Consider the following 24,905-nt stretch of genomic DNA (forward strand, 5'->3'; position numbering starts at 1 on the left):
AAGATCAACAATTTTCTTCTATCTTAGGGTTGACATTGCTGAGGTTTGAGAGCATTGCTTATGGAAAAGCAAGTGGCTTGTTCAAAAATAAAAAGGGCACATAATAAAGGACAGGAACTGTTTGTAAAAATGTGAATTTGGCAACAGCTTGATGTTCTGCTATTATGAAAGAGTTTGACAGAATTTAGCATTCAAGTTCCGAGTGACTTGCACTGATCTATGTGAGTCTCTGTATTGCTGATTCCAAAAAATGGTAAAAACAACTTCTTGTTACATAGTAATGAGTCTAAAAACTAACAATAGTCACTAACATCTAAAGTCATCTCTGCTGGTGTTTGAACCTGTGAGTGGAAGAAAGACACTGAGGAAAATAAGACTCAGCTTCTCAACTTCATTTTTTAAATGATTGCTGTAAGATTTCCCTGGGCAAAGAAAGACACCAACTAGCTCTTCCCATCATCTTAGATTTTTGTGAAGATACTGTGTACTTTGTCACAGCTGAAGCCTTCATCTAGGACAGTGACTTCAGGCTATTGCTGCATACTGCCATGGTCTGCAGCCAACATCTCACAAGGTCATTGCATGCAAAGTTATATTAAGCTATGAAAGCCCTCAGGTAACAAATCATATGGAGACCGCCTCCACCCCATGTCCTTCCCTTATTTTTGTGGCATATCTGTAAATATAACAACTTTGATATTCAAATTTCTAACAGTGAAAGAACACTTATTTTCAGTTGAAATAATGTGATTGCCCAGCTATTTGCCTAACAGAGGGGAACACCATAAATCCTGAGTTTTACCCATTTACCTGCAGAGTACCTAGTTTAAAGATATACATCCACATTTAGAAAAGTCAGTATGATACCCATCTAAGCATCCCATTCAAATGAAATGGTTCTGTTGCGATATTATCTTGCACTTGCAAGAAGAATTCATCTGAGCTAATAATGCTTCTGTCATCCTCTTTGGCTTTGCTGTGCACATATCACTTCAACTCCCGCAGAGCAATGCAATTCTGCCACAAGTGCTGTTTCAGCTTGTACTGCTTTACCCCCCGCTCTTGCTCTTACACTCCCTTCTCTGATGTCCCTGGTTCCCCACAACCTCCTGCAGTACATGTCCCTCCTCCTGGAGGAGTCTGGATTTTCTATAAATGTAAGGGCACACTCATATGCGTCTGGTTCAGACTGAGTGACTTCATTTACTTAGCAAGGTTCAGTTACCATCATCAAAAGCAGAGACTACCTGGAGACCTGGCCAGTGCTTCGTGCCAGACCCAGTCTCTTACTGAGGATGCCACTGGCCACCCAAAACTTGCAAACTTCCCTCTCTCACCTTAGTGAGATTTAAGAGTACAAAAAGGACAGTGAGAACACGGCCTGTACCTGACCTACCTTACATGGTGCCTCATTAGAAGAGGTGCAGTACTTCTCAAATTCCTGTGCAACAGGCAGTTTCACAATTAGACTCTGCCTGACAGAAAGCAAGTAAAAATGAAAACACTGAGTGCTTCAGAACAAACTACTGTCAAATATAGCAGTCTCTTTTTGTCTTCATTTCTACTGGCAGTCAGTGTTTGGGGAATATTGAACCAGCTGTTAAACCTTCCGACTTGCCTTCATTGTCGCCTGATATTCAACTCTTGGCTTCTACACATCCCATCCTTCCATTCCTGGTACTGTCATAGTTTATTGTCCCATACTGCCCCTGGTCTCACCTGTAGTTCAAAAGTCATGCTGCATTAAAGAAGTCTTGCCAGAGATTCACTTCACACAAAGTCTCCACTTAAGAGGTGACCGAGAACTTTGTGGAGGTAAGCACAAGCAACGCACTTCTTGCAACTCTGGAGAACACCATGTAATCTGGGATAGTAAATAAGGACATCTAAAATAGAAAGACTCAGATCAATACCTGAATAAACAGATATTAAAGAAATCTCTAACTTCGTAACTTAAAGCTAGTTTTAAAGTAGGCAAAATAGCCTCTTATTGTTAAGATGATAATAATTTTCAAGTAACACAGATATTCTTAAACTGAATCATAAATGAAGCTGCCGTATTACCTAAGGGAAGAGACTAAAATACAACATCACATGTTCTAGAAATGGGAAGATGTTGGCACTAGTAGCCTGGGCAATAAAAAGCAGGTACAAATGTGTTTGGTTTTTTGCTGTGATGCCTGCTAGCTGATGCCTGCAAGCAGTTGGTGCTAATTGCTGTAAGGCACCTCAGATAAGAATGCACCCAAGGACATAATTTTTGCAACTGATGGGTACATCCTGGGGAGGGCAGAGAAACCAGACAGCTGTGGTAGTCAATAAAGCTGAGAAACTTTACAGACAGAGCAATGAGCCAAGACAAGCCCATATATGAAAAAAACCTCAGAGTTCATGGAAAGGACACAAAGACACCTCTTCAACAACCACTAGGGACCACCACAGACCACTGAGAACCCCCATGGAAGTTCCTCAGAGACCCTTCCCCAAATTTTAGTACACTTGAGCAATGTATTAACTTATTCATTAGATCCTCTGGAAATAGGTGTGTACTTTTTGGGAATTACATGATTATTCATTTCTTTCATTGTATATAATAAGTGTGCTTTTGTCTTTTGACATGCACATTAGGTGGAATAATCCCCTGTGCATCCAGCGCTGCAATAAAGAATGCCTGCCTTCTAAAACTTCAAACTAAGTCTTAGGGGGTTCTTTTGAGACCGAATTTACAGTAACAGCTGCTGAACAGAAAAGTTCTTAGAGGACCCTGGATAAGGCAGAAGTATGATCCAGAGCCTCCCAGATCCTCTCCTTACAGGCAGCACACCAAAGAGGACAGAAAGGCTTTTAAACTCAGAACAGCAAGAATTGATTACAAGTTTATTACAACTAGAATAATGAACATTTTCAGTAGAAGAAAGCCAAAGTGATCAAGTGGGACAGAACATAAATAAAAGAGCATAAAAGCAAGTATCTCCCTACACACTGTATCTTTTCAGGTGTGTTATTGCTTTTTGTTAAGTAAGTAGCTTTCCTTGTTGCATCAAAGTGCAATTTCTTTGGTCCCCAAGAAATCAGAGACCCCAAGAGACCACACGTTTTCCTGGCCTGCACTGATCCTGGCCCACTCTTCTTAATGGAAGATGACACAAATGGAGAAAAGATGAATACTGACATCATATTAAGGTAAGTCAATTTAGGTTAAGTACTTAAGACTAGTCTAATCAGCCACCAGCTGAGCCAGAGACTATGCTTCAACTGTCTGCCACCCACTGCTTTTCAAATGCCAATAACCTTCCTTCTTTTTTTGCACAACAGACGATTTTCTAGGTACTGCAGCCTATACTGACAATAGCATGTATTTAGCATGGTACTTCAACTGCAAACTTCTGTAGAGCATCAGCAACAATAATTCAGTCTCAAACAGAGACTGCAGTGACTCAGACCTCCAAGCCAACAAAGAAGCACCTGTTTGGTATGTTTATGCTTAAATTCACCATATGGGTTGCTATGCCATAGATGAGACGCCACACAAATTTATAAATAAATAAATAAAATTTGTATGCTGGTTGACTCATTTCATGCTGAATTCATCCATTTAAAATATTTTACTGGAGTTTAGTTGTTCAGAACGCTGTTACAATAACAGCCAAGCCCCACGAGGAGGCTAAAGAGCAAGGAGAGCACCAAGCCCTGGGGCATAGTTATCATTCTGCTGTGGCACCAGGGAGAAAAACTGTCCCAGGTAAGCAAAGCCCACCAGACAGTGACCCATCTCTTTCCAAAACAAAGTCTAGTTTCTTGTCTAGCCTTGAGAGCAGAGACTCTAAGGACCCAATCGCTTTCAGTTTTCCTTCTCTTCCTGAAGCAACTCTCCACCTGAAGTCTTAGGAGATGTCAAGTTACATCTACTCACAGGAAGGACATCACTTACTGCCTAGAAAGTTAAACCTTGTTTTCTCTTAAGAAACTTAATGAAAATAATTCTTTTTCAACTTCTCAACCTGGAGGCAATCCATGAGGTACCTTGCTGTGTGAGAGGTTCAGCAAAGTGACTTGTTCCTTAAGCAAATGTGCCAGCTGCTGTAGTTATCACAGGAGGAGAACAAAGCAGAAGATGAACTGACACATTTCTAAACAAAAAGTGCAACAAATTGGCTTCTAGGGATGCAGTCAACCCCAGAAAAATGTTTAAGCAGATGAAGGCTGTGGGAAGTTGCCAAATGCTCAGAATTCTGGCTGGCTCTAATCAATATTATCATCTCTCATTTCTGTAAACATTTGTTGTTATGTATTTTGTGCAAATGCAACCTTCTGTTCTCCTTTTAATTTCTCTCAAATTTTCAGTTTTGTTTATAGTGCTTTGATTAAGATGGTGCCATTGCTTACCCTATTTTAGAGGGGCAGAAGGTGGGGGCAAAAATTTTTTCCAACTCTTTCTTCTAGACAAAAGCTGAATACCAGGAAGTCTCTTTTGAAAAGTGGATTGCATAAATGGGTGGCAGAAAAAGCAAGCTTTTTTTCCATCTCCCTCCTCCAAGTGATTAGGAATACCACATTTGCACACAGCTATGTGGTTTGGAGCAATGCTACATATTCGATCAGATTTTGAAAACAATACTGAATGGCTCATATAACACATTTAGAAAACAGTAAACTTAACAAAAAAGAAAACATAACTCTGCCCTTCAACTTGCATACAAGGGCTTCAGAGTCAAGTATTAGATGCTTTTCTTCATCTTCCCTAAGCTTTTCCCAAGAGCCATGCATTTGAACCATGTAGTATTGAACAACTCACAACCATAAGATAGTTTTCTAATGCAGCCTGATAAACCGAAATCCATTTTTTGTTAATAGAAAAATAGACATTCAAGTCAAGACCAGCAAACCAGAGTGAAGATAAAGGCATTTATTATCACACACTTACAATAAAATTAACCAGAAGCATACTTGGGCTTCATAATAATTTGAATAACCAACACCTTGCTGGCCAGTTTTTCCCCAGGATACAAGGAAAAAGGGGAGCATACCATAATAACTGTCCACAATTTTTCTCTCTAGAGGGATTTTATAAATGTTTGACTGGAAAAATTATGAATATTAAATGGACAATTGCTTAAGACATCATCTCCATCACAGCTGCCTGCAAGATGCAAAAGGGCCTCCAAATATCAGATCTTTATCTATGACTCTTGGACAACTGCTTCCCTTCTTCAGAAAAAAAAATGCATTGATTTTTCATCAGAGCTTTACCTTCTTTCTCTGTGTTGCCAATTACAGGCTAGCAAAGTAACAGACACTCTGCTAGTAAAGTAGAAACAAGAAAGCAGGTCCTGTTTCTTTAAGTTACCTCCTTCCCTTGTAGATGACTAAGACTATTCAACTTTAACAATTAATAAAAATTAAGAGCAAATGATCCTGAATACCTGAAAATATAGTGTTGTATAGATGTCTTATCAATTTAGTACATGCTGATCCATGTGGTTTAACTATTTCTACAGCAGTATTCTACTGTTGCCACTTGCACACCCTTCCAAGTGCTTAGCAAACAATTTGCAATCAAATGGAAGACAAAGAGAAAACAGCCATGAGAATGAATTACTTCACTGCAATACTGTCATCATCCAGAACACTACCATTTCTATTGCTAAGACCTTCTCTCTGGTACCTTCTCATTTCACTCCCACACTCCATGTTCTTCAGCTTCATCGCCTTGTCTTTTGTGCCCAGCAGATGGGCTTGTCCAGTCCTACACCTACACTCAAGCCATTGCTACAGTTGCTAAGATCTTTCTTCTGCAGCCCTTAATAGTTCAGCAATAACAAGCCATCTCTTTCCCATCCCAAAAAACTCTTTCAGCTTTTTTCCCCCCGGGAAGTTGTGCCCTCCAAGGTAAAAGGCTTAAAACACAGCACCACCGAAGAGGTTCAGTACAAGATTTGTTCTCGTCACTACATTTCAATGTTAAATGAAGCCTGTGACCTTTCTAGGTGAGTCATTGCTCCTTCCATCTTCTGTCTCACTCCAGGAATATGTGGCAGGTGCACCTGCCCAATGAAAATAGGGTTTCTTGGCTGCTGAGGTGTAGCAGCTCCTGATTGCCTTTGTTCTCAGGGCTTCATGGTAGTTGGGGCCTTTGGCCAATGGGAGCCGCTGTTGACTACAGGTCAGATTCGGCCTGGGTATAAATGGAGTCCCCTGGGGGAGACATTTTGAGCTCGTCCCCCTGAGCGGCATGCTGGCTGTGGTTGAGGACTCTCCCCTTGGGTCAGGACGCTGCCCAAGGAAACTCGTTGAGGTGACTTGGATCAGGACACTGCCCTGAGCAGGTCCTCGAGGCTGAGAGCCCTCACTTGTTAGGTGAGTGATAGAGTGTTTTGGGCTGCGTTAAACCGTAGGGAGTGGGGCTTTGTTCTGCATTTTGGGTTGTCATTAAACCCTAGGAAGTTGTTTTGTTTTCCTCTCACAGACATTCGAACCTGTAATTTATGGAGGGCTAGTTAATTGTGTTGACAATATATTTTTAATTTTTGATGGTTGCTTGTTTATATGAGAGCCTCCGTAACAGAATATCCTTCACTTTATGCATATGTTTGAATGAGATCTTTAAAAATACAGCTCATGTTTATTCATATGGACATTAGAGATTCTTAAGGACTTCTAAGATGTCCTCTGTCCAGCTTCATTTCCTTCCATTAAGGAAGGCTTATTCTCCTTTTCCTCTGTAGTAGTGTTACACAGTGGACTATGATGGGACAAGGCTTTTCATTTTTCTAAGACCAAGCCCCTTTTAGGAATGTTCTCTGTAGACTGAAGAAAGAAATAGATGAAGATGTTTCTTTTGGACTTAAACAATCAAAACTTAAGTAATCAAATTTTAAACCATAGAGATAAGCAGGTTAAAACAAGCATATGCTTTGAATTTAAACAGTAAGAGACCAAAGAGTTACAATTTATAATCCATAGCTTTGCTATTGAAAATATCCAACTTCTATCATTTTTCCCTCCAGAGGAAAAAAGCCTCAGAAAGAAACAAAAACTACCATCAATCTTCATGTTCTAAGCAGCTGAGGACAGATTTTCTGGCCCTCCAGACATCAGCTACAAACACTGCACTGGTTAAAGCCTGCAGAGGAACTTCATCTTTGTTTCTCAATCATCTGAGACAGATGGGTATTTAAAAATCATGCATTTGTTTTATATACCTCAGTGAGTAAATGACATTTACAATACAATAAATCCATCACTGATGGACATGCTTGATCAAGGGATGCAGGTTTCTGTGCTATATCTTGTCTGCCTCAATTTTTAAAGACACATACGTCAATCTCATTTCATATTTCTTGCTATGAAGAAGCAAACTGCATGATTAGATTTTAATTTATCTTGAAATATTGTTACCATTCTTAAGCTTTAAAACAGCATATTTCTGTCTTTTTTAAATTGAATTTCACAATTTGATCAACCCTATCATTTTGAAAGCTTTTTCAAAGAAACAGACAGCTGAAGCCAAAAGCTGCATTGTATGAAAGTTACGCATACAGTCTAAAACCCATTTCTGAAAGTTTCATCTGAACTCCCAAAAGATTTCAGGAATTCAGAGTATTTACATAATTACCTTGTGTACTGCTTGACTAGATAAGTGAGGGGAAATCACTTGTTATGATCAATTGTATTCTCTGTATCATCCTTCCCTGACCCTTCATTCCTGTGTCTTTCCTACACAGGATATTAAAGAGAACCTATGTGGTATTTATCAATAAATTAGTTATATTCTACAGAATTGTTGAGGTAAGGTAAGTTCTTATCTGTCCTAAATACTTAAAAAAAAAAAAAAAACAACCAAAAAACCCCCTCAACAGAACACGTGCATTTGAAACATAAGAAAGAAACAAGATCTGCAACAATACTGGACTGGTAAGAACCAATTTACTGAACAGTTAAATCAGTCTTGGTAAACTGACTACTCTTTCTGTGACAAATACAGCTAGTGACATTACTTGTTTCACTGTGAAGTAAACAGAATATCTAAACCTATTTCATAGCTTTGCTTTAGAAGCCACATCATGCATGAGCACAGTCAGGTTCTTTGCATCTTTTAGACAGCCAGCAAGAATACTAAAATATAACCCGCAAACTCCATCAAATGGACTCCACTGAACCTGTCTGCTCTCCACCATGCTTCCAGCCATGCACTTAGCTCTGCACTCTCCACACAGTATCTTTTATGTCAACTATGGAAGTCACCACACTCATGTTGAAACCGCAAGACCTAGTGGAGAGGCAGACACGCTTCACCTGGACTTCAAGAAACGGACTGCCCTGGCATTTACTTTGTTAATGCAGATGATCCATGGTGGTGCCAGCAATCTAAACTTGAAGCTGCCCAAGACTAACACTCAAAACATTACTCTCAAAGCCGACTTTGGGAACCGACATCCTACTGCCTTCTCTTAACATAGCTCCAAAGATCAGCCTCTAGCCCTGAGCATTGTCCAAGTGACCCATCTACATCTGTCAGATCCTGAAGAGAGTTTTCACATGACCTTTGTGTTTCCAGCTCAGGTACGCTCTGGCTGGCATTTCTGACCATATGTCTGGAGAAGATGCAAATGAACATCATCCTCTCATATGCAGATTCCTTTGCAACTGGACTGCAGCATATATTATTTGGTGTACAGCAAACACAAAGAAGATGCATGAAGAACCTGGCTTGCAACAAATGGAAGTCGGTGCTCTCAGCACGGGGTTTACCCACAGGATAGCCCCACCATCCAAAAAGAATAGCAAGAGGCATTTCTCTGAAGCACTGTAATCTTTTCAACAAATGTTCACTTCTTGTAAACATTTCTGTTATGAAATCAGAAGTCTTGGCAATTTAGACTCCCCATGTAAATAAGAAGAATGGAATTTTGGTTAAAAATTGATCTCAAAATGATGGCGAGCCTTTCCTCAGGTTATACTCACCCCAGCAATGTGGTTCAGAGCTGGAGCAATTTCCACAAGCCCTAAGCGTGCATGCTCCTGGTAGGCTTCAAACAGAGCTGCTAATAACCGCATTTATGAAAACTGTGCCCTTCACTTACTACATCTAACACAGAAAAGATATTATCAAAGCATACTTATGATCTATCCAGTTCATTAAATGGGTGTTTAAATCGGAACGTGGTTCGCTGAATCAAGGCCTTTACGTGCTAGCATTGCACTTTAACTTCTAACAAAGACAATTTTGTTAAAGCCTCTCAGAAAACTCATTTCAAAAGCCCTCTGCGGTCCCCGAGAAAGAGAGTCTGTTGTCTCTAACGGGGCAAAATCTGGCCAACAGCTGGAGAAGGGAGAGTCAATAAGGCAGTTCATACTTATGTCTGGCTGGGGAGGGACAGTGCCTCCCTAGAGGAGGAACTGAAAAAGAAGAAAGATGTCAGTATTTCGATCTTCAGTATGAAAGAGAAGCTACATGCATGAGCCATCAAATATCAGAGAAGGATGTACTGACAGATGTACCAGGACAGTAAACAATACAGACTTGTTTACTGTACATCAAAACAGAATCAACAAAAGAAACCCAAAAATCCACAGGAAAGATACTGTAATCAAAATACAAGAGAAAAAAATCCACTGTGTTTTGCTACTTCTCAATAACCCACAGAACTTAATATATTGAAAGTGGTAAGGAAAAGCAATATAGAAGAGCCTCTTCTATAAGAGACAATACACTCACATTCACACCAAGACAATATTATTGCTGTCATTAATCAGTTGCCTTTTGGGATGAGATGCTTTCTTTTTAAAAGTTCTTGCACACAAGTGACAACTGCACAATACAGAATCATAGAATGGTCTGAGTTGGAAGGGACCTTAAAGATCATCTAGTTCCAACCCCCCTGCCAGGGGTAGGGACACCTTCCACTAGACCAGGCTGCTCAAAGCCCTGTCCAACCTGGCCTGGAAACTTCCAGGGAGGGGGTATCCACAGCTTCTCTGGGCAATCTGTTCCAGTGTCTCACTGCCCTCACAGTAAAGAACTTCTTCCTTATGTCTAACCTAAATCTACCCTCTTTCAGTTTAAAACCGTTACCCCTCGTCCCATCACTAGAGTCCCTGATAAAGAGTCCCTCCCCATCTTTCCTGTAGGCCCCCTTTAAGTACATAAAAGGTATATGCTCTGTTTAAAGCTCTGTCTTATGTGAGTTAATCAAATCGACATCTTCTCAATACATTATCATACAATGTAGACTTGGACAAATCTTCTAAGTTAAGATAGAGAAAACCAGATTGAGTCACTATCCCACTAAACAGTTCCAGTAAACTAAAACAAAAAAGCAAAACAAACAAAAAAAACCACAATGCCAAAACCAATGAGAAAACCAACTATTTTTTCGTAAATTACAATTAAACAGTTCTACAGTTTTAAGTTTCATGGGAAACTAAAAATATCAGGGACAGCGATGAAGAGGTGTCAGTGTGTTCTTTGGTGAAATATCCAACTGGATATAAAAAGAACTTGCACCATGAGAATGGCCAAAGAGTGGGATAAGTAAGGCAGAGGGGTTGTGCCATCTCTCTCCTTGGAGGTTTTCAAGGCCCAACTGCATAAAGCCCCAAGCAGCCTGTCTGACCCACACAGTTGATCCTGCTTTGAGCAGGAGGTTGGACTAGGGACCTCCTCAGGTCCCTTCCAGTTTGAATAATCCTATAATCTTATGCAAGAAATTTTTGACATCATTAAAACTGGAATTTTTGACTTTTCAACTCACTTCAATTAAAAAATATAAAAGCTTAAAAATAAGCTGCTATTCAGCTGCCCATTTTTAATAATGTCAACAGAACATGAACAGCAGAAAATCTGTGCATCTCTTTAGCAGAGAGCAGCTGAAAGCCACAAGCAATAAAAGTCACTTCAGAGATATTTTACCTGGAAACAGCGTATTTTCCAGTTCTATAATTCTTGACAACTGTAGGTTTGTAAAGGAAGTCAGATTTATATAAGATGTAACAAAAAATAATTATTTGCCTACTCTTCCTACTGAGTAAAGGGACTTAAGGCTGATGTCCCTGTTCTATTTAAAAAGCAAAGTTTGGAAGACTTCTGAATGTCAATACTATGATGCATTACATTGACGTTTATCTTCCCAAGACTGCAGATATACAGTAAAACCTGATGGTGATTATTTTTCATCTCTGCTGCAAGGTGAACTGTGGAATACCAGGAATACTAATTACAAGATGCACCTAGCTCTTACAGAAAATTAATGAAAACCATATTTTTTAGCTGCTGCAGACAAGCTGCCTTTACATTTTTGTTTTCGCTAATTTGTTGTGGATTTAAACCTCTGTCCAATAGGTGCTGCATTTTTCACGCTGATGTTCCAGAGCAGGATGGATACATTTCCACAATCAGTTTACTTCTCCTCTACACATTTTTGTCCTGTCTGTGTGCCAACACAAGCACCTTTACACCCTCACACTGAGCTGGGTCAAGGACCCCTCGTAGCCAGCTGTGAGGGCAAGCCAAATGAATTTGGCCATAAGCAAGGTGAACACCAGTGCCTAGCTAGTTCAAAACAGGAGCATGGGGACAAGAAGAAAAAAAAAAAAGCTGCTGGAAGCAAGGGATAGCTGTAACACACGGAAAGTGCCCTAGTAGCAAAACACACGGAACACAGCTGCCTCCCCAGGCTGTTTAAAACCATTACTTTTGCATAGGCATACAGCAGAGAGACAAGGGCCATGTAGCCCTCCTCCCCCCCGAGTGATTTCTAGCCATCCTCAGAGTCGTCCTTGGGACACTCTGCAGGGCACGGGGGAGAAGAAGTGCCTGCAGGCTGGCAGGAGAGCAGCTGCCTGGCTCAAGAGAGGGTTTGCTTCTTTAATACCTTTGAAACAAAACAACATAACACAACAACAAAAAAAACTCCAAACAGAACAAAAACCCACCCCAGAGTGCCTCTCTAAACCCTTCTTCTCCCTTGGAAGAGACCCACTTGCTGTGCTGAGGAAGCAGAGGCACAAAGGCAGGACACTTATGTCCCTACTAAATTTAGGGCCAGGCACGCATGGTGCACCAAGAGCATCATAAAAAAAAAAAAGCAAGCTTGCCCAGTTGTGTGGTTTTCTGAGTCACCACACCCAGACCCCATCTCAGAAATAATCCAAGTGTTCCTATGCAGGGAAGGCCTGTAACAGTAAAACAGACTGTTTCAGGTGGTCGGGGCAACGGCTGCTGTTCCACTTCCCAAGGTGCCCAGAACTGTTCTTCCAGTGTTTCCTGTGGTTAATGGTAATGCAGGAACACTCTAAACAAAAGGACATTTCTGTTAAATATTCTTAGCAGTATGAATCTCCCTTTCTTCTTCTAAACCAAAGCTACAAAAAGAAGTATTTTCCATCTTACTACAGAATTAAGGAGACAGCTGCATGCTTGTCAGTTCTGGGAGGAGAGGGAAGATGTGCATAACCAATGTTTGCCCTGCACTGGTGAAGGCACCTCTCCCTTTTCAGGAAAGCTCCAAGCCTCAAGGGAGTTCTCATTAAAAATTCATAAAAATGGTGACTTTTCACAGCATGATGACTTGAACATGCATTTCTAGATCTCCAGTACTACCCTTTCCTTAGAAAATGCACCCAAACGTCAAGCAGAACTCCCTTCCACATAAGTATTGCCTCAGTTTTGTATCCAATCTTTTATGCCACTACAGCTAAATAGAAAGGGTGTTAGGGAATGTGCCAGTCTAGTGCTGGCCACATTTCTTCAGTCTACAGACAAAATAAATAAAAATAAGTAAAGAACTGGAACTTTAAGAGTAAAAATGTGTGAAGGGAAAGGAACATTGCAGAGGTTAACATGCATTGGGATAAAACCAGCACTGGTTATAAAACATTAGAGGTGCCATAAATTGTCTTTTTCATACAGTTTAAAAGTTTCAAGTCCTGTTGCCGATACAGTATAAAAACAGTTAAGCAACATTAAGGTCTGACAAAATTAACAAATCCATGCAGGGAAGAAAATGGACTTCCTACAGGGAAGTTGTTGGGATTTGGTATTAGACTATGAATAGATCTCCTAAATATACACCACTGGAAAGTTTCCATTTGTAAAGTCAAAGTGACTTACAGGAATATTTAATAGGTTCAGCTGTAAGACACTGATTCTGTATCTGAAACCTTAACTTCCTCATCAGTAAAACTGGGCTTAAAAAGAAATGCCCATGCATTTTAGTATATATGTAAAAAGTATATTGCTCTGGACTTAGGAAATCTCAAGTTTGCGAATGAAAAAAGGATGATGTATAAAATACAATTATTTCTGATATGTGAAAGCATTCTCACCAATGAACATTTTAAGGCATCAGAGTCAAGATTATTCAGTTAAACTATTAAAATACATTTTTAAAGCATTGACCTAAAAAGTATAATGAATTCTGCTTGCAACATTATACCTCTGGTAACATTAAGTAGTACATTATGGTTGCTAGATAAACCAAATCAAGAAGTTCTGCCTGCTTCTTAGAATTTAACACCTGTGAACCATTCCTGAAAATTAGGATTGCTGGGATTAGACTGCAAACTGTATTTTGACAAGTTATCAGCACAGACTAAATTCTTGCAAATATCATGCAAGATAAAACCTGTTCAAAAACCTGTTCAGGCTGCCTTTCCTTTGCAGCAGCGCTAACTGGCCAAGTCTACCAGTGAAAACTTTGGTGCTTAGCATTTAAGGCTGTGAAGACTTCTTTAATCACAGACATGAATTGTAGAGTTTAAAATGAAACAGTTTTTTTCCCCATAAAAACCTTAGCATTCTATATCCTATGACAAACCTGTTAGAAGATAGATTGCCTAAGCAACGAAGTCAAGAGAAGTAGTCTGACCATTTATCTTTCTTCCTTACTTCCAGATAGCTGTATCACTTAATATGTTATTGCAATGCAATAAAACTCTTAAGCTGTTGAACAGTGGGTCATTAGAATAAACCTAATTAACTCTCCAAACTCCCACAAAGAATGAACGAGGAAAAAAAATTGACCAGGAAAAAAATTAAATAAATTGAGGCATTCAACCTTCAGCTGAGGATGAGATTGGAATAAGAACCTGGAATAACAAAGATCAATGCACCTTATTACACTAACATGGACTTGTGCTGGCTGCAGTCAATCAGTGATCACCACCAAGCCTCCTTGTAAGGATCCAGTCATACCCTCGTCACCTGATGCAAACATACAGGACTGTTTAAAAAAGTTAATTAAAAAAAGGTATTTTACTGTTTCCAGTAAATATAAAAATTATGTTAGGATCTAAAAAACTAGCATCTCGCATGCCTTACTGTAATACCAGCAGCCTCTCTGTTCTCAGCTTAAGAGCAAAACCATAACTAGATACCTCTGATTACCTCCAGTCCCTGCACACCTTTCACCATACACATATATGCAAGTCAGCTTGGGTTTAGAAATTATGCACCCCTGGGAAATATCGCCAAAACAAACACCTCCTGAAGAGGCACGAGGCATCTCTCAACCACAAGATCTAGGCACATAGGAATCAGAGAAAGGAGACGTAGGACAGATGAAGTGTGTTCAAGGACAGCAGATTTCAAAGAATTCTAATTATTTTTAAAGTAGGCCAACCCCCAGGACATATCCATTTCATCCAGAAAAATTAATCGAGCCTGCTCCCTGCCATTTTCTTTTCCCAAGGCCCCTCAGGCATACACAAAGATTAAAGGCTACATGAACTATCCTGGCAGTCTGCTCCCTTTTATCACAACAGCTTGACAACTCCCCTGTCATCACAAGCCTTGGTAGAAGATAATAACGGAAGCAAAACTTGTTAACTCCCCGAGAGGTGACTGACGTGACTATTCATGGAAAAAGGTAAGCCTGCTCTAATACGGAGACTCTGTATTTTACAGAGATTCCCCCCTCTGTTTCTCTACCTGAAATAATGGTGATGGTATTGACACTTTGGACACCTACTCACTGCTCTGTATATGAGCACTCAAGGGTCTCACCATACATTGCCAAAGTTGGCCAGAGTAACCATCTGCCCCAGTTTGGACATCAGTGTTTTCTCCCAGTCTTGATTCCAGTGCCATGGATAGCTGCTCTCCTTGAGAACGTTTTTTCTGCTGGTGACTCTGAAGGAGGAGCTCACACCTTGATTTGCTCAAGGAGCTTCACAGCCTCACTGTCAAGACAATACTTCTTGGCCTTCCTTAGCCCAACCTTTCTTGTACTGTTTACATAACTAAAGAATAAGTGCTCAAGACAAGTATTTTAGATTGGTATTGAAAAATGCAGAGGGGGAGAGAAGACACAAAGAGTCTTCAACTCTTAAGACACCAAGACCACACAGATGCATCCCAGAAATTAATCTGCAGTCTTACTTGGGACACACAGGGCTGAAATACCTCTACAGAGAGTACTCAAGACCACTTTACACACTCAGTAAATCTCATGCCATAGGAGTATCTTACACTGAGTGAAATATCAGTGTTTGGTGCTGAGGATCTCCGAAAAGTGATACAAGAGGCAGCAGAAGATTCTTCTCCCTCACCAGCAGGAGCTGAGGCACAGGAAACCCACACACCATCCTTCTGGACTTGAGAGCTGCTGGCTATGAACTCTCTGATTGAATCAGGTGATACAGTTCTAGACAACCACTAAAAGCTCACATTCCATCAAAAGAATCAAACGGCAAACACCTCTGTAGATTACTGAGATACTCTTTCTAAGCTAATCACTAGTGATGGTCTTGGTTCTGTGCAGGAAGAACATACTTCATAGAGGGGATGGAAATAAGGGTAGAAAACGTGGAAGAGGTGAGAAAAAACGAACATATTTCATAGCCGCTGTTTAAAGCTTCCCAGAGGCTTTGGCATGTTATAATAGCACTGTGGGAGATGGATTGGCAGAGCCAGAGCAGGTGAAGCAGTCTAATGTGCATGATAAATGCACCATTGACACATGCGCAGCTTATAAAAGACATATATTATGAGCTTTGAAGAGCTGACTTCAAGGTCTCATTTAAGTGAGAGCATAGCAAATCTTGTTTCAAGACTAAAGCATGCAGAGAACACTTTATTTTCTCTGAAGAACACGTTATCTCAATATTGCCTTTCTTGGTCTTCCTCAATAGGAAGAGTAGAAAACTCATGACATTGTCATCCCAGATGCTTTTAAGCGATAGCTTGGTTACTTTTTTTTGTTTTGCTTCAAAATGTTATTACAGATGAGGCATTTTCTACAGCCAACTTAAAATCATAAATACCTCTTTGACATATGTAGAATTCCTATTAACTAGCTCAAAACAAAGACATTGCTTAAATATCTCTAATCCATAAAGACAGGAATTGAGAAATAAAATGCAGTGCTGCTATGCTTCAGCCCTATTGAAATGCTATTGGTTTTTTTTACTCATCCTTAAAAAGGAAATCTTTTACTACAGGTTAAAAATCAAAGCAAATTTGAATCCCCAAGTTGTGACAAAAATGTTCAAATATGGAAAAAACTATGTTCAATTTAATGAAAAATCTTGTATTTTTTCTAAAGCACGCTATTTAACATAATACTTTCTGCCTTATTAAAAACATCAACCATATTCACTCAAGTCAGAACAGTTCTTGCTGAGCCATTTTCATTGCCAATTTTTTAAAAGACAACAAAATAAGTAAGAAACTTTGTGGGCTGAGCACCATCTGTTTATGCTTTAATTTCATTAACAGTTATATTTTGAGACCTTCAACTGTAAAGAAAGTTTTCCAAATGTAAACAGCATGTAAATCAGTATACTGTTTTTACTGTGTACCTTCCTACTATTCTCTCCTGCTGCTCAGGGGTTTACCACACATCAGTGCTATTTGCAACTGAACGTTCCACAAGGAAATAAAAGGAAAGTTAAGTGTAGCTTCGGAAAGCCAGAGCAATACTAAAAAACATTACTGGAGTCAGTGATTAGAATGAATGATTCAAGAAGACATGGTAAGAAACTTAAATACAGACCACCATAGAGCAGCAATTAGTTTATTGTAACAGAAAGGAGGAAAAAAAAAAGGCAATTTGTTTTGCAAGTTGCAAGAAAGCATGCTTATGCATGGAGAAGCATGCTTAATTTCTGCTTAATACAATCCTTTTTTAAGCATTATCTCTTTATTACAAAAAGTAGCCATTTTTGTTTTAGTAATAATGTAGGTATGTAGCAGAGTAAATATAATATTTTTATTCCCACATGGGAAGTAAACAGGTTTTCAGAAAATAGGAATTCTGTGCTATAAAATGCATCCCTAGGATAGCACCAACTTATTTCAAAAACTGCTCGCACCAAGCAAAGAATTTGTTTTTCCAAATTTCAGACCTATCAATTCAAATGATATTCTAATGAGTAAGCAAACATCTCAAAACTGTTCGGTCCCAAGCAGGGGGAACACAATAAGGATGTTTATTTGAAAACCAAAGGTAGACTGCAAGTATTAGGCTTCTTCTCTGTATCTTTTTACAATTAACAACAACAAAATACACCTCTCCCAGCAAGCTCCTTCAAGGAGGAGGCTACAATTAAACTGGTAAATCTCAATCTAGATATCTGCTATAAAGCACAACCTTAACCTTTAGTTTAAGTTTACAGAAATCTACTGAGTGTCGTCGTCCCCCCCCCAAACCTGTATTAGGTGAAAGGCCAGAATATCCCCAAATCCAAGCCAGTATCACAGGTTGCAAAGACATGCATGCTGCTGGCCTATTCTGGCAACATCTTCCTTACTGAACACATTACCTCAGCATTACTGTTAGTCATGGGGGGGAAACCTCACTCACCAAAATAGTGTCTAAATCTAGAGCACTGTGGGGTGGAGGTGGACTGCTAAAGGCAGATTCAAGCAAGATAAATTCCCTTTAATTCACAAGAAGATTAAAGAAAACTGATGGAGGAGGCAGCCTTTTAAGCAGCATGTTACTATTTTTAAATTAATCATTCACAGTAGACGTTTGCCTTCCATGCTTATGGAGGAAATCTAGTAATTAAATGTAACTGTTACCAGACTTGGAATCCTTCTCTCAGATTATATGGCCTAGTTTCTGTAAAAGGCATCCCTCCTGCCCCCCCAAGGTTGAAGTCAAACCTATTAATGTAACAGCTTATCCCGCCCTATTTCCACTTGGCAGTCTCCCATAATGCTGATTTAATATCTGACAAAAATAGGACAAAGATACTGTCATTTTTCATTAAGGAACGTCAGCTCAATACAAGCAATTTTAACTCTGCTGAGCTTGGGTTAGGGAAGTGCATGCTGCTTGGCCATGGGGCGAAAAACTCATGTATATACTTCTGGATATGACATGCCTTCTCTCAAGGTTGGCATCCTGATGACCCGTCAAGCCTTTTCCAACAACAAAATTTACTAACACCAGAATTTCTACTACTTCAGCTTAGCTACTATATCTTAATTCAACACCTTTAAAATAGAGTTAACTACTACCTAGATTTTTTTTGTTCAAAAAAGGACTTCATTACGTGCTATTTTTAATGCCCCATTATTTGGCCACTAACCACAAATTACCACTTATTTTATTTTTTTTTAAAAACATATGACAACCTACTGAACTTGTCATGTTGATCCTTCCTGATTTCTGTGGTCTTACTCACAGTTTCTCCATTAGGTACTGCAAGAGTGAAATAGTTTTACCTGTGCAATCCCCAGAACAGACAAAATTACTGGGTTTTGTTGCATAATGTTACTTAAGCGTGCAAAGCCACCTTTCATCCTATGCTGAGGATTCTGCCAAAGGTTCCCTGGATGCTCTAGATCCACTTCTCCTGCAATGAGATTCTTGAAAAGCAAACGCCAACCTTAAGATCTTTGATTTTTCAGCTGTTCAGTTCTTTTACTTTACAGTAACACTTGGGGCTAGAATAGGACAAAAGGAATCTTGTCACATACATATAAATGGTGCAAAACTGCTCACTCTTGAGGAGTAAACATTTACATAATTAATAGTCTTGAGATAATAATGAGTTATTTACCTAACTTATTACAAGCGATCTTAATGATAAAAGAGTTTAAGAAAGTTTTAATACAATCTATGTATGTATACATAAATTGTAGGAATTATGTAGGCGCTTTTTTTTTTTCCCCTTTCTTCACATTATTCGCTTTGTGGTCATTTATTCTGCAACATGCTGGAAGCATTTGTTAAAAGATTTCACTTATTTAATATGATAGGGATTGGGGTTTTTACACTCTCCCAAGGGTGACAGATTCTTACAGCTCTCTCAAAGCTAATTTAGATGAAAGCACATATTTTTAAAAAAAATTAGCATTTAATATCTCAAAACATTTTGCCTATTACTGTCACGAGCAACACTAAAGATTACTGTAATAAAAGATGGGGAAACAAAACCAATGCATACTTCCTACAACAGCAATACTTTGGCTATAGCAAGCTCACTGCCTCCCTGAGCAGAGATTTCAAATGAAACTTGCTGAACATGAAAAATTTGCCAAGGCGTTCATTTCTGCTGAGTGTCACACAAGAAGTAGTGACTTATTACAGCTTTGATTGAGGAAGGCGGCGTGCCTAAGTCCGGCCCTGCACCTGTAGGGAGCTTTTCACACCCAGATAATGAATGACTGCACTGAGCTTTCAGATAATGCCAGAGTGGCAAAACTGATGTGGCACTCCTTGTGTTAGGTCTCACCCAATTATAGAAAGGCAAATCAGTAAAAAAAAGTGACTGATGTATAGATAACTATACAAAGCAATTGGGAGAGTGATTATTTTGCTCTTTGATCACCTGTGGACCACAATCACGTTTTTACCAAACTCAAAAAACTTGAATGCCTTCACTATTGAACACCACTCTCCCTGTTACTTCAGATTTATCATCTTATTCTGATTCCTGCCTTTCCCCCAGTAATGATATCAACTTCAAACTCCTGCAACTCGGTTTCTCTTCTAAGCACATTTGCTGTTACTCCTTAAGGGAAAGTAGAGAATTTCCGCTGGGACTTCCACCACAAAGAATCTAATTTAAACCACAATAACACTTCAAGTTCAGTCTGCAATTTGTCATTAAATTCTCAGTGACAACCCAGTCAAGGCATACAGGATATTAGCGGTCCTTAAGTGGTGGAGAAGGGGTGTCATCAGAAAGCTCTGAAAATGTCCACTCAGCTTTTGTTTCTTTTTTTTTCCAACTCCTCCACCTCCACATCATAAATTCTCCACCTTCTAGTGGCCATGCGGGAATTGTAATGTTTAAACTTGGCGGTTGGTGAGGGCCCTCAGCCCCAGCTGTAAGCCCATCATTTGGTTTCCTAATGTCCATGGAGGGACATGCCAGGACCACTGCCTGCACAAGGGCCCCCAGCAGAGCCTCCCTTCCTGATCCAAGGGCAAGCACTCTTCCCTTGCTATGGCACAGCTGCCTTGACATCTGGCAGTAAGAACAGCTAACTGTCCTGCTGGGGATATGAGGGTATAAGTGTCTAAGGGTGGGAGACTGTTACCTCAAAAGCTCCTGTTAAGTTAGAGAGCCCTGAGAGCACACCTGGTGTAGGAGATGTGCACACCTTCAGGGGTGGTAAGAGGAAAGGGACAGTTGTCCAATTACTCAGGCACATAAAAAAAAGCCCTGGGAACCCAATCCAGAAAGTCTGAGAACTGTTGATAAACAAACTCCCTAAACAAGAGCCCATTAAGAACACGTCAGTTGCAGACACAGAAAATTAAATGCCTTCAATACGTGGCAAGGCAAGTTAACAGCAGCCCTTCGGTGGCTGAGGTGCAGTGGGTATGGGCTAGCTAAAGCCGGGAAACACTGCAAATATTGTAATGCTTCAAATCTGAAGCACCAGGTTCCCAGATATGAGGCCAGGCAGCCACGCTGAGATTTCAGGAAGTTCTCCTCACTGCACACGGGAAGAGGGCAGAACAGGGAATTTTGTGGGTTTTGCAATCTCACCATCACATTTCTGACTTGTGCAAGGTCAGCCACACACTTCCAGCAAATCTTTTACTACCTTCCTATGCTCCGGAAGGGGATTAGTAACACACTGGACACTCCTTCTTACTTACTGTCCTTCATATGGACAAATGAATAAGGTCATTTCTATCAGCTTCTTGGGAGTGCTCCAGTGAAGATTAGAAGTATGAGACCACTGATCATACTACTAACACATAAGACTATGAGTGTGCAAAGTTGTACTTTAAGCTTTACCCCAGGTAAACTGAACAGATCTTTCAAATAAAAAAAATGCTCAAGCCACCAACCTTGATTATACATAACTTTTAAAGCTTCCACATACTAATTTGGTCACTTCAACACTTTGTAATTGGTCAGATTAGGAGAGTTAAAATTGACCTATTCTGCATTTGCTCCTCCAAATACACCGTTTTCAACTTTTTAGTAATGAATCTTTCTTTACTGTTTCAGTCCATTGGTTCTGCTTGCTGTACTACCCATGCCTTGATGACAGCAGCTTTTAAGGCTGTACCTCTGAGGCTGCTCATTAGCGACACATATCGCTGGAGACCAACAAGTACTATAGCTGGGATCCCTACAGTTATCTTCTTACGATGAATAGCTTCAGTCATTTCCTGATAGCTCCAAACCCATGCTCCCTTGATCCTGAAGAGCAGAAGGTATCAGAAAATGTACAAAAGACCCCACAACATGCACATAATAATCAAATTGATGATTCTACCTAATCGTTTCTCACAGCCATAAACAAGAGCATCCCTGCCTAAATCTTCAGTACCTTTGCAATCCTTACTATCAGATAGCAAGTGTCCTTACTTACACAAAAGCAGATATGTTTTTAAAGATTCTGAGGACAGACCTTAATATCTTTTCATTGTTTCTATTTGGTTTAGATGGGAAACTAAAAGCTTTTAGGATAAGGATTATTTTATTGTTTGGGTATTTCTGATAATGCAGACAAATACTTAACCTCTCCCTCCAAATCCTACAAGCATTTTTTTCTCAAATGGTGTCTTGCAGAAACAAAGTTCCACAGTTGGGTTACCTGGAGAAGAGAGCTTTGTCCCACCAACTTCTGAATATACTTTCAGTGAGCATACACATCTGTGGTAGTCTTCCATCAGAAAGAAAGGTCTTATCTCCCAACTGTCTGCACTGTTATTATCTCTGTGTTCTCTCATTTCCTCCCTAAACAGCCGCTCTCCACTTCCACTTTTTCTTTTAAAATTCTCTGTACATTAATCTTGCCTCTCCAAAAGATCTCTGAAATCTTTTAAAATCAGTAGAAAAAAAGATAACACAATATTTGAAGGGAGAATATACTTTTTTTTCTTCCAAAAAGGTACATGGTTATAACACTACTACAAGATGTTCCGTATTACCTATTTCTGTCTGCTGTTGTAACCAGGAAAAGATTCAAGGTTATAAACATAAAAAGAACAACACAGCAGAACTTTTCACCTTTGCTTCTTTAATGCCTCAGTGCAGAGAGGGAAAGGGTACTGCCTGAGGTTAGCTATAAAAAGTTAAATTCTATTTTAAGATGGTACTGAGGAGGAATTTTACATTTGTTGGCCAGAGATCTCAGTGCAAGCAAAGGGAGGAGGGTATTGTATGGGAAGAATTATTCTGTTATCTTTAGCTTAACAAACTTTCCGGTAACTACCAACAGAGCAAACACACATTTGTATGACTGAACAAAGTGCACTGCAGTGCATTTCAGAGAAGCAGTTATGATTAAACTCCTAGTTCCCCCATGCTGAAACTGCACCAATGCAGAGTCTGTTTCCAGGTGTTGCAGGAAGTGTACTCTGAGATACACACCAATGCACAGTCCATTTCCAGGTGTTGTAGGGAGCGTACCCCAAGATGCAAGCCCATCTCCTAGGGTCAGCGTTGCCTGGCCTAGCAGGATACGCAGGCCCTAACCTCTGGGCATATTGTTGGGCTCTGCCAGCTCCCCAGAAATATGCTGAAGTACTGCTAGTTGCGAGCCTGCTTACTACTGTGTAACTAGTATTCCTCACCTGAGCAGCTTCTGAGGAGCAAGGCTGTCCAAGCCAAAACACAAATTCAGTAACAATACTGTTTCCCAGAAAATGATGAAGCAGCATGTGTTACCCACTCTCATATATATCACAACGACAAGTAAACAGCTGATCTAGCTAACGAACCAGATACTCTGTTTAGATTTCATCTTTGACAGTGTTTACTTAATATAATCATATTTGTTCCCAACAAAGACTGAATTATTTCCTGAGGCGGCTGTCATGGATATTTCCTCCTCCAGTCAAGGCAGGGGTAATCGAGACTGAGTGCTGCTTTATTGGGGGCTGGACTGTTAAAACTCTTCGACTCCTTTATTGCCAAACAGACCAGCTTTCTGAACTAGACCTCACGTGCAAATGGGGGTGGATACAAGGGTTCAGCTCAAAAGTCTCCAAGCGAAAGACTTCAAGCCCATGAGAAAGGACAGTGATTCTTTACAGTACCTCAATAAACTGATACAGCACACACACTGCAGGACTGCAATATTTCAGCTGTCACCCCAGAAAAATCATCTAAAGATGGTCACTGCCCTACACAGCAATGCAACCATAACTATTATTTTTTTTTTTTTTTTCAGAGGATGTCACTTTACAGGTCTGTTACCCTTTCCTAAGCAGGAAAAGTAATCTGACTGGTTTTGATGCAAAATGTTTACAGCCTGACATTTTTTTGGGAGGTATGCAAACAAAATTCCTGAAGGTTTTTCTGTACACAGAAAAGCCCACGTTGTGTGTAGAAGAGAGATTACAGAAACTTCACCACTTAATAAACTGCGCATCTCTGAAAGAACCGCTATGGCCTATTATCTCAGCAGCGACTGCCAAGATACAGCAAACTGTAACGGCTTCAGAAGACAGAGCATCTGCTGAAGGAGTCCAAAGTCATTTCCAGTTTTCGAACGCAAGAATTCTGTCAGCTCGCTTGCCTTCCACAATTATTCAAAGCAGCCCACTAGAGAGGACCAAGATCGTTAGTGAACACATCACATTTAAGATAATAACTGTAAAATTTTATGACTTGACAAAGATTATTTTAATCTTGACTAATCTTACTTCAAGCAGATCTCCTCAAATCCAGTTATGCTCAACAGCTCTAAAACACCTGGTAAAAATGGAAGCAGTACTTTGACTCCTGAGACCCTGGCGTCGAAGGGCCAGATTATTCACACCTGACTGACTAATGCAAGTCCATGGCGAGGCTGGCTCTGCAGATTTGTTTGCCTGACCTCCTGACTCATTTCTAGAGCTCACCGTCCCTTTCAGCCAAAGCGCTGCCCACCCCACGCCTCACAGGTTGCCCCACCATTTCGGGGTGGGAGATCTGCATCGCCAGCACCATCAACTCAACACCTTGCCGCTTTCTGCGCCCTGTTCTTAAATTACCTGATTGCCGTGGCGTTAGTAAAACCTCAGGAGGCCGATCCGCGGCGGCGGGGTGAGTGTGAGAGGGGTACACCTGCACCCTTTGTTGAAGCTCTGGGGCAGACCTTTGCAGGACACTGGCACGCAGCTTACACCGGCGCCGTGATTTTGGGGATGGAAAAGCTCCCGAAGGAGACACGGACCCACGCCCAGGGGGGTGCCCAGGGCACCGCCGGCGGGGAGGTCCCGGGCAAGGGCCCCGTCGGGGCACTGTCCGCACCACCACGCCGGCGGCGGACACCGGCGGCGCGCTCCCGGCCCGGCCCCGGGCGGGCTGCGGCGGCCCCGCGCCGGGTGGGGCGGCGCGGACCGGACACCCGCCGGGGCCCACCGGAGCGCGGCGCGCCCCCGGCCCCGCCGCGGCCCGGCGCGGGCGGCGCCGCCCGGGCAGGGACGCCGGATCCGGAGGAGGCTGGGGCCGGCCCCGCCGCTCCGCGCTCCCCTCTCGGGCCTGCAGGCGCCGCA

At 40.8% G+C, this 24,905-nt stretch overlaps 1 protein-coding gene across 2 annotated transcripts in view; it reads right to left on the reverse strand.

Annotated features, from left to right (window-relative positions):
- GALNT7 (polypeptide N-acetylgalactosaminyltransferase 7) overlaps positions 1–24,905 on the reverse strand; it is a 75,092-nt gene that overhangs the window by 49,416 nt on the left and 771 nt on the right. The window lies entirely within an intron of this gene.

Source organism: Strix aluco, chromosome 4 (assembly GCF_031877795.1).
Source record: "Strix aluco isolate bStrAlu1 chromosome 4, bStrAlu1.hap1, whole genome shotgun sequence".
NCBI lineage: Eukaryota > Metazoa > Chordata > Aves > Strigiformes > Strigidae > Strix > Strix aluco.